The sequence below is a fragment of the Glandiceps talaboti genome, chromosome 6 (genome assembly GCF_964340395.1).
Source record: "Glandiceps talaboti chromosome 6, keGlaTala1.1, whole genome shotgun sequence".
NCBI classification, from domain to species: Eukaryota; Metazoa; Hemichordata; class Enteropneusta; family Spengelidae; genus Glandiceps; species Glandiceps talaboti.
The window spans coordinates 21,211,253-21,221,864 of NC_135554.1; the positions used below are offsets into that span (position 1 = coordinate 21,211,253).

The window sequence follows — 10,612 nt, forward strand, 5'->3', positions numbered from 1 at the left end:
AGCAATAATATCCAAACTGAAAGTTGTCAAATTGAGAAACATGTAATTCTACTTATGTTTTTTTTTAGCCGGGGGGGGGGGGGGGGGGGGGGGTGTGTGTAAAAAGTGACCCTCCCTCAATTTTCTTTCTCCAACAAATGACCATGCCCTGTAAAAAGATTTTAATGAAAAACATTTTTAACTGCCTCTCTGTGGCATAGTTGTTAGAGCTCAAGATTAGTCGTCAGGAGGTCCTGGGTTCAATCCCACTAGAAACAGATAATTTTTCTGTAGTAAGATCCCACCACATTGATAATTTTTAAAGGCATCACAGTTTGTGTTTGTATCAAAGCCTGTGTTTTGATCTATTGGCTGAGCTGAAGGCCGGAACTACCAAAGCCTAGATGGAGTGCACAACTGACAACCCCAGGGCTGATTGGTCAACATCTCAACTCCACCACATTATTACCAATATCTTGTAATGTTGTTCCCCCATTACTACTGTGAGACCCACTCTGCTCCTCACACCAATTTCCATTTTCTAAACTATGGCCCTCCCTGAGGACCCATTTGGAAAAAGTACCCCCCCCCCCACACACACACACACCTTATTATTTCTTAGGGCTCTATTACATAGCTATTCTGTCACCAATTTCAACTATTGGTTCCTATGTTGAGTGTTTTTTTCATGTTCATTTTGAGATTAAAAATGATGACTCAACATTGTTCTGTTTGATGTTTTATGTTGACAGGTCAGCCTTCAAAGTTGTATTACTCGACAAATCCAGTTCCTTCTCTACACATGAGACATACAGTGTCACAATCCCCATCCACAGGCAGAATGGAAAGATATGAACAAACCATGCAGAGGTCAGAAAAAAAACTCAGTGGACATCAGAGAGGTTCCCTTCTACATATTTTCCAGCAATAAAATTAAACCAGTAGCGAGTTTAATAGACACCGAGACTTTAAAAGAGGGACATCGCACCATTTCAACACAGACAGTGCAGTGGTACAGATATTTCTCATGCAGAGATAATGAGACTTTATATATAGATATTAATAATTTGAGAAATGCACCGAGACGGACTCAACAGAATTTACTGTTTTTACTAAACCATTGATGCTAATAATGAAAAGGTGAAGTTTTATACCGGACTTAAATTTCACGACAATAATGACTGTATTATATTCAGTCTGGTTGAAAGGTACATGTACAGTATTTACTAAATTTCAATAAGTATTGTTGGCAATGACAAAACTTGGCTTGAATTTTTGATTAGCTTAAAGCATAATTAGAATCGTTTGTGGCAAAGTATCCTGTTTCATCCTACTGCACTTCAGTTTTGTATCCTTTCATGGATGCTTCTTCAGGCTGACTGATGACACTCGTGCCCTTATAGAGGTTGTTTTCATTACTTGTGTAATGACTCCTACTGACTCACTTGTATTCTCTTTGGCTAAATGAAGAATTAAAAAAATCTTTGGGAATTTATAAGTAATGGCCACCTATGCCTGAGTCCACTGTATTTTGAGACCCACATTTAGTAATTAGAGTCAACTAAGGGTAGCAATATTTGAATAAAATTGGGCATACCTATTAATTTGTGTTGTTTTGAAATATATACAAGGCCAAAGTACTAAACACCTATCACATCAGTATGTAGACATAGTAGCTAAGATGAAATGTAAGTCACCAGGCGTTCATCTTATAAATAAATATTTCTAGTTAATCACAGTTGTAGTTGTTGTTCTAAATAACCCCTCATTATCTCCTTTTAACTTTCTATTTTCACTTGTGGCCCATTGTCTTAACTTACATGTACACACAGTTATACATATGAGCATGTGTCCATAGGTGGATGCATGGTTAGTATACTCCTTTTTTTACGGATTTCTCTACAAAATCATTGTTTCAACCACTATATTTCCATCATTGGTCTCACTCTTTGATAATATAGTACTGCCTATGTTTCACATTTTACTGGCTACATTTAAAATTAGCTACATCCCTATGTACATCCATCCATCCATCCATTCACCCACCCACCCACCCATACATTACATTACATTACATTACATTTCATTACAGTACATTACATTACATTACATTACATTACATTACATTACATAATGTATAGAAACATGAAATAAATCAAATTGAAAATTATATTTTAATATAAAAAACTTGCATACCCAACAAGGTAAGTATTACATCAGAATATTACATGATCATTCACAGTCAACAACAGTAACACATGTCAAATTCTCAGGATATAAAGCTGCAGGGCAGCAACTCAATATTCCATTCAGATGTAATGAAGGAGTTTACACAAGACTGGATCTTTCAGTCTACAGATCCTCAAGTAAAGTACTGTAACAACAGTGTAGAATGTGCTGCTCACACTAATATACTGAGGATAAATCATATGAATTCAAATTGTCCACCATCTTGATTTCCATAGGTTCTTCTTATAGAATTCTTTGAATACAGCAGATTACCACTACCTTGAACATGCTAGACTGTTTATAGCATGGAAACGGTATGATTGCACTAAAGAAAAGCATACACACATATCTGCTTTATAGTGATGTGACTAAAATACACAGGAAAAGACTCTTCAATTCTTCAGTCAAGCTATTTTTGTCTATAATCATACACACTACCTTAAAGTGGCCATACATGGATGAGGATTTATTTTGAATTGTTAATTTATGAAACAATGTTATCATGGCTTCCTTCAATGTGAAATAATACTGACCAAGTCTATGTAAGTCATTACATTGTAAAAAGCTAAAATAATGTGTAAAAAGTTTGATATTGTACATACAATAACAAACATGTTATACATTTATTAATCTTTCAGAATTTGAGTTACAAACAAAGGACTTAACATATGTTGTTTCACATTGTTTTATAAATTTAAAATCCAAAATAAATAGCTAATCCTCATATCCATATGGCCATTTTAATCCAGTTCAGTGACTGACATGGGTAGAGTTTCAATGATTATCAATGACTGACTATAATATATACTTTTTACATAATGGATACAGCAACCGTCTTACACCGATTTTCATTGATTAACTAACACATACTCTTTTAACTGGATTCATAGACTGGGATTCAGAGACTGACATACACTAAGTTTCAATGATTGTTCAGTGACTGTCTGACTTGCACAGAGTCACTAATAAAGTAACCAGTAGGCATTGTCCCAGTCTAGTCTACAAATGTAGCTGTTTTTGATTTTCACAGATGCCTCAATTCAAGCTAAAATAATAATGCAGCTAAATTGTTACACACAAAAAACAACTTCTTACAAATAATCACCACACAAAAATATGCAAAACACAATTCACAGACATGTCTGGTTTTGCATAAAAATGGGGTGCTTTAATAACCAGCAAGATCAGAACTAAATGTATTAAATTGATTAAACAAAGCACTCCACCTTTCTATTACAGTGAAAAATGGCAGAAAGGTACTGAAAACGGTGAGCTAGAAAATGATAAAACTTTGGAATTGCAAAACTTGAAAATTGTCTGTACACTGAGTAACTGCAACCCTGGTGAGATTGTCTGTAGACTGAGCATGTGTAACCATGGCATGATAAGATTGCCTGTGGACTGAGTAACTGTGACCATGGCAATAAAATATTGTCTGTACCCTGATTAACTGCAACTGTGGTTGCAGTTAATCAATTATTATTGCAGTTAATTAATTTTGGTTCATCTAAGGCTTGTTTAACATTCACCAAGACCAGCCATGTAATCAGTGAGCTGCTACTATCTTTCCACCAATCTCAACAATCACTCATGGATTCAGTGGTTTCTTTATCAAGTGCTGACAATACAGGACCTAAAATAAATAGATATTTTGTTAGCAGGTTACTACAATACTGATTAGATATTTTATGCCTATATCAAAATAAGCTATGGTAAAATATTGTTTCTATTCATCTATGGCATGTTTATTTCTGTTTCACATGAAAACACTTGGCACAGTGAATCTCAGTTTGTTTTACTCAATAATTTCTAGGACGAGAATCTCAAAATCAATTAAGATTAGGGACAATTGATTTATCCTCAATATTATCATGCAATACAAAAACATTACAATTAATCAGCATAGATTAGAGATGATTAATTATATAGACTTCTGTTTATATTGTGCATGGAGTGCAAAGCATATTCAAACACTAGACTACACACATGTATTCTATATTTGTTTCTTATAAAAGTGATGTGATCATTATGGGATGTACGAATGTGTGTTGAATCAGTGCCAGCTGTTTGTGTATACATATGACATGTATCTTATCAACATGGTTTTTTTTTTTTAAATGATAAACAACAGTGTGATACAACAACTAAGTGAGTTCGTTAAATGTGTGCTACATAGCAATGATGCTTCTTTCAACTTCAAAACTGCTGGCACAATGTAATACTTGATTGGGATGTGGGAAGGCGGAGGGTGGTCCTTCAAAAATAGTGTCAGCACCTTCGTTGACATTGTGAAGTGACGCTACATATATGAGGAATAGTATATAAATTCTATAGTTTATGTAAATATAACCACTGCACTTCAAATTAGTTTTCAATTGAAAACATAAGCGGAAATCTTACCTGTGGCAGTGCCTCGCTACAATTACTAGTAGTAGTAGTAGTAGTCGTCGTCGTACGAGTCGTAGTTCATTGTGGACATACGAACGTAAACACTTCTTTCAAGTTTCACCCATCCTGACACAAATTGATTGAATGCCTCTAGGATATTCCACAGATCGATATCTGATTATTGATATAAATATGGATAATGACGATGTGTCTTGTATTGTGAGATTTGTGATACTCTCGAGCAGCAACGTATGGTTTCTGAGTGGTATGCATACCGTCTGATGTATTTCCGGGTCATGATACAACGGTACCTCTAGCCTACTGAAAAGTATTCGAAGAATAATACATGTCACATTTGACTCGACTCCTTTTTCTGATGCTCGATAACTTATTTGGCATGGTAAACATCTCCAGTGACTTGGGGTGTTCAAATTAGGTCTACCAGCAGAACGTGCGATAGAGTACTTGAATGAGATGTACACATGGCGAATATGCAGATGACGACTCAAATAAGTTGTCGAGGCGAGTCAAATAAGTTATCGAGGAGCCAAAGAAGTTGTTGAGGCAAATAAGGTATCGAGGAGCCGAATAAATTGTTGAGGCGAGTCAAATAAGTTATCGAGACGAATCAAATAAGATGTCGAGTTGCCAAATAAGTTGTCGAGACGAATCAAATAAGATGTCGAGTTGCCAAATAAGTTGTCGAGACGAATCAAATAAGATGTCGAGTTGCCAAATAAGTTGTCGAGGCGAGTCAAATAAGATGTACATAATAAAGGCCCCAATGAAACGCCATACCAATCACTTTCCCAGATATGTGGGCTTGCAATAGTAATTGGAAACACGGAACGTCTAAGTTTACGAAATTACGGAATGTGTTATTTAGATTCACTTCCATATAACATGTGCAGGATTCATAAAAAGGCTGAATGTGAACAATTCGATGATTTTGGACAGAAGTACAGCGGAAATCATAATTATGTTCATTTCTAATGTTCAAACATATGTAACAGATGAGCCACATTCAAATAACATCTCAGCGAAAACATAGATAAGGCCTATAAAAACAATTGTTTGGTTCCGGTTACCCAACCCCACCTAGCTTTTCACTGCCGACCCTAAACATTTTTTTAACGTATATATTCGAGAAAAAAATTATTAAAATTTCAAAAATTGTGAAGTCTCACGAGAAATAGTGGATGCGGAAACTGACCAACTTAAAAAGACAAAATAAAACTGTACTTCCAATCTGTAATGGCTGTACATCTGATAGGAAGAAATAAACAACACAGAGACCATTTAGAAAACAATGGAAAACCTGAACTAGACACTCACACAGAAAAAAATATATATAATAAAGTAAAACAAAAAATCTACCTACCCCACCTATTCTAAAATTGAGCGTAGTTGGAAGCACGCATTTTTTTATTAGGCCTAAATAAGTAATTTGTCCAACTAGTAACATCAATAAAAACTTAAATATCTCCAATTGGTAAGATCTACAACAACTTAGATAGTAAGCTGAACTGACATTTTGTACAATTACTGTTAGTAATAAACTCTAGTGGTAGAAGCACAACCTTTCAACCAGATATATAGTTTAAACGACAGCTGGGAATGTCGCTCTTACTGTTGATATTACCGATCTGGTTGTATCCTCCAACTCAGATCACTATAGAAAACTGTGTATAATGGCCTGAGTTTCCAATCACAGTTTATTACTTGCACTAACTGGACCAAGAAGTTACTTAATATTTCGGTGTTTCTTGGTGTTTCTTGGTTGAACGTGGCTCCCATCAAACATGTTAGATCATATTGAAACTGCTGTTTGTAATTATCATCTCTATTTTATGCATTGTATCTTCCTTCCTAAGAACGGACTTATCAAATAATTATATTGCCTTGAATTGGACAGTAAGATATATGTCAAATTGGTAGCCGAAAAAATGATCCCCTTTCACCATGTAAACAAATACAGGAATTCGATTTACATGTACAGTTCCTTGTCTTTGCTTCGTGTCCAAGAGGGAGACTTAAAATATTCATAGCTTGTTACCGCCGGGCAGACCATGTATAATTTGGCGACTGAAAAAAACGAATCAGGGATCATCAAAGATTCCAATGGCGTAGCAATAAACGTGTGTCTTTCAAAGAACATATGGATTCAATTAAGCTACAAACCGAGACGAATATCAAACGATGGATTTCTTGTTCCCTTTGCACTTTATGAGCTTGTGTAGTCAGGTATAAAGAGTTGTCCACTTACTAATTCACTGAGGTGGCACCTGCTGTGACTCTTGGCGAATCTCAGTACCTCGACGACATGTCTCGGAAATTGACAGAGATTAGCATGTGACCAGTAGCCCTTAGCAACGGTGCGAAATGCACGATCCGTGTCCACAGCGATTGGATGACCTGTACGGGAAATGAACAGTATCGTCAGGAAGCCCCAGGATGACGAAACGACACAGAATAATATAAGGAAAGTCGACAGTCAATTTGTATGTAAATACGAAAGCGTTTTACGCAAATCTGAAACAGATCATAATGTATGTAAACATGTATGTAAACATGTATGTATGTATGTATGTATGTATGTATGTATGTATGTATGTATGTGTGTATATGTATGTGTGTATGTATGTATGTATGTATGTATGTATGTATGTATGTATGTATGTATGTATACATGCATTATGTTTCGTTGAAATAAAGGCTTATATTACAATCCTGGGTCATCGCATTAATGGGTACTTATCCTAGTAATCAGTCGCTAATATGTGAAGATTAACTCTGTTCGGTGCAGTGTCACATACATAGAAATATCACTGACCCCCTTCGTCATCTATCATAGCGAATCTTTGATTACATTCCCCTTACCATCAATGTGTTGAATATTGTGTTGTGTCATCGATAGCCCACTAAGCCATAACAGTAACGCATATTCCACATTTTCTCTATGTCGGCGTGGTAACACTTGAAAGGCGTTATATTTAGGTGGCAAATCCAGTCTGGCCTTTTGTAATTTCTTACGAATCCAGGCACTTATAGAGCCCTGGGGATGTAAAATATACAAAACGAACGTGCTTTAAGGTCCATAGAACGGATTGTCACCCCCGATGAGATGGAACGAAATGAATGAGGAACCGCAGTGAAATGTGCGAGGAAAAAAAAGAAACAGCACAGGGATATAGATGTCACGCTAAAAGATTAATGTAACATACCCTCGAGTCATACATATGTATTTAAGTTATGATCTGAATCATCAATACCGGATCCTCGAGAGGACCGGAATAGTTTATCATTTTGATGACATTTTTCATCATCTTGCACAAAGTACTTATCAGCCATGATAAAAGAAATGCGTGTTTTACTGACCTGTATGTAATAGGGATTGTCTGATTTTACTCTTTCAAGGAAAAGTTTCACCGAGTTGTGGATAGATCTATATTTTTTGAGGTCCCTGACCTCTATGTAAATTCCCCTGGTTGGTACAACATAGTACAGACCAAGTAAACGATCCAATAAGAAAACGGCTATCTGTGCAAAATGTCTCTCGCCGTACACATCATTAGGTGCAACCTGGAAGAAATGTATACACTTGTTATTAATAAATACATTGTGTGTGTGTGTGTGTGTGTGTGTGTGTGTGTATGTATGTATGTATGTATGTATGTATGTGTGTGTGTGTGTGTGTGTATGTGTATGTAGGGTATGTATGTATGTATGTATGTATGTATGTATGTATATTGTCAGCTTGGTGTGTTATATTACTACTGCTTTGGCATCTCCGTATTTTTCATAGTGTTGTATTGATTCAGCTTGTACATCAATACACCCAAAATAATATTATAATCTTCACTTTTTCCACTTGGACAAAGGTTAATGACGGGTGAACATCAAATATGAATGATGTAAAGATTTGCTCGCGGTCATCTTCATATGAACAGTAAACATAAAACCAGAAATGAATTGCAACGTTGCCATTTAAATGATCGTAATTATTATAATGTTTGAAATATGGTGTTTATTCTGCTTCTATTCTCTTACCTACATCTTTTATCATTCCTTTGTATTATGTACACTGTAGATGTGACGAAAATACAATTAAATTAATTCACGTTTTTACAAAACTGTGAAAGCTTTGCCTAAAAGGCCATATAAGATAAAAAGTGTACACCGAGGCCACGTGAAGACCCCTGGGACCTCAAAAACCGATTGCTTTGAATGACGAGTCAACGATATGATGCATACAATATGCTGCTGAAAGATGTTAGAATGCAAGGCAAACCTTGAACCAAACCCCATGAGTCTGGTTATTATACTGCATATCTAACGTGATGCTGGCCGTTCCTTCTGTGTCGCCTTCTTTGTAGACATCACCTGCCGTGAAGTCTTCAGCAGCTAGTACATGATACCAGTCTATGTCTGTCATTCCTTCCCAACCACATATCTACAATTGACAACGAATATTGTTAGTCTTCATTTACATGTTCTGATTACTGTTGTATTTTTGTGTTTTTAATCGTTGCACACAGCGAGATTCCCTCTTCGAAAATCTGTTTAATTTTGCTTGTGTTTAGTCATTACGTTTTGTGGTTGACACAATGCATTGATGGATGATGATGATGATGATGATGATGATGATGATGATGATGATGATGATGATGATGATGATGAAGATGATGATGATGATGATGATGATGATGATGATGATGATGATGATGATGATGATGATAATGAGGGGACTTGTTGTTGTTGTTGTTGGTGGTGGTGGTGGTGGTGTTGTTGTTGTTGTTGTTGTTGTTGTTGTTGTGTTGCTGTTTATGATTTGGTTGCCGACGTGATGGTGCATAGTAGCGGTGATATCTTCGCTGTAAGCATATTATATATATACATGGCTATACTAATTTGCAAGAAAGCGACCTCTTGTTACAAGATGCTTCACTTATTCTGATCTACTATAAAGCCCTCACCGACAGGTCAATAGATTTGACCCTTACCAAGCTCTGCCAATTTCACAATCTTGAATTCAAGAGACGAAAGTATGATAAAATCGATATAATAAAGACATGAGAGTATCTTGTGCAAAGTAGGGTATGAATCGTCATACAGTTATCATACATGCTATTGAGATGACAACTTTAATAAAAAGCAATGGAGACGCAATGATCAATGCGCTTACTATTGCAATATAGGAGATAGCTTCAATTCACGGCGTAATTACACTTTATGATGGCGATACCATTCTGAATCCGATGTGAATACCAATGGCGGATTCAGTATGCAAATTGTCTGTCACATATCTAGTGCTTCAGAACGTATTTCTATCAAACTATAAATCTATAATTATCTTTCTTCCATCCACTTCTAGACGTTCATTCTCTATTTGTTCAATTTTCTTGCGGTGTATCATCTTTCTGCCACAAGAGATTCCTCTCCAATCATCGGCAGGGCTTCCTTTGGTATTATGGTATTATTACTAGCAAGCTTTCGATGATAGCAAGATATAGCAGAAAATAGGATTCCTACAACAGGATCTTAATTACACCAATTCAAACAGCATTATTGCGACTACTTTGCACTAATAAATAATTCTGATTGATGAAGACTGCAAGTACTTGTGACATCATCCAAGACGCCTTGTTACACCTAAGGTATTCATAAATAATACGAAGTCACAACATGCTGTAAAAATGATACTCTCAACGAGTTGCTTTATCAGTAGGGCATAGATTAATGCATGAGGTACGATCTGTGATCTCGATGGCAGTGACAAATTATTATCGTGATCGTTGTACTTGCGCATGCGTAGTAACATTTTTGGAGTTTTATAAAAGTGATAAAAAGTAAACTCTCACCGACATCAAAGATGCTTCTCGCTTCCGTCTCGTTGCACTCTGGTCATAAATCAAAGAACGGAGTTCTGAAAATATCAAACATAAAACTGATTTATCCCATGATTTCCAGCGTGCTGAAATCCCAATGTAGGCTGAAATAGTATCTTATCGAAGTA

At 36.0% G+C, this 10,612-nt stretch overlaps 1 long non-coding RNA gene across 1 annotated transcript; it reads right to left on the reverse strand.

The window, feature by feature from the left end:
• Positions 1-2,134: 2,134 nt before the first annotated feature.
• Positions 2,135-5,388, reverse strand: LOC144436591 (uncharacterized). The gene is made up of 2 exons (XR_013480965.1): positions 4,609-5,388; positions 2,135-3,841 (listed from the first exon to the last, which is right to left on the reverse strand). It is a non-coding gene; the product is annotated as an uncharacterized LOC144436591 (long non-coding RNA).
• Between the last annotated feature and the right edge of the window lie 5,224 nt (positions 5,389-10,612).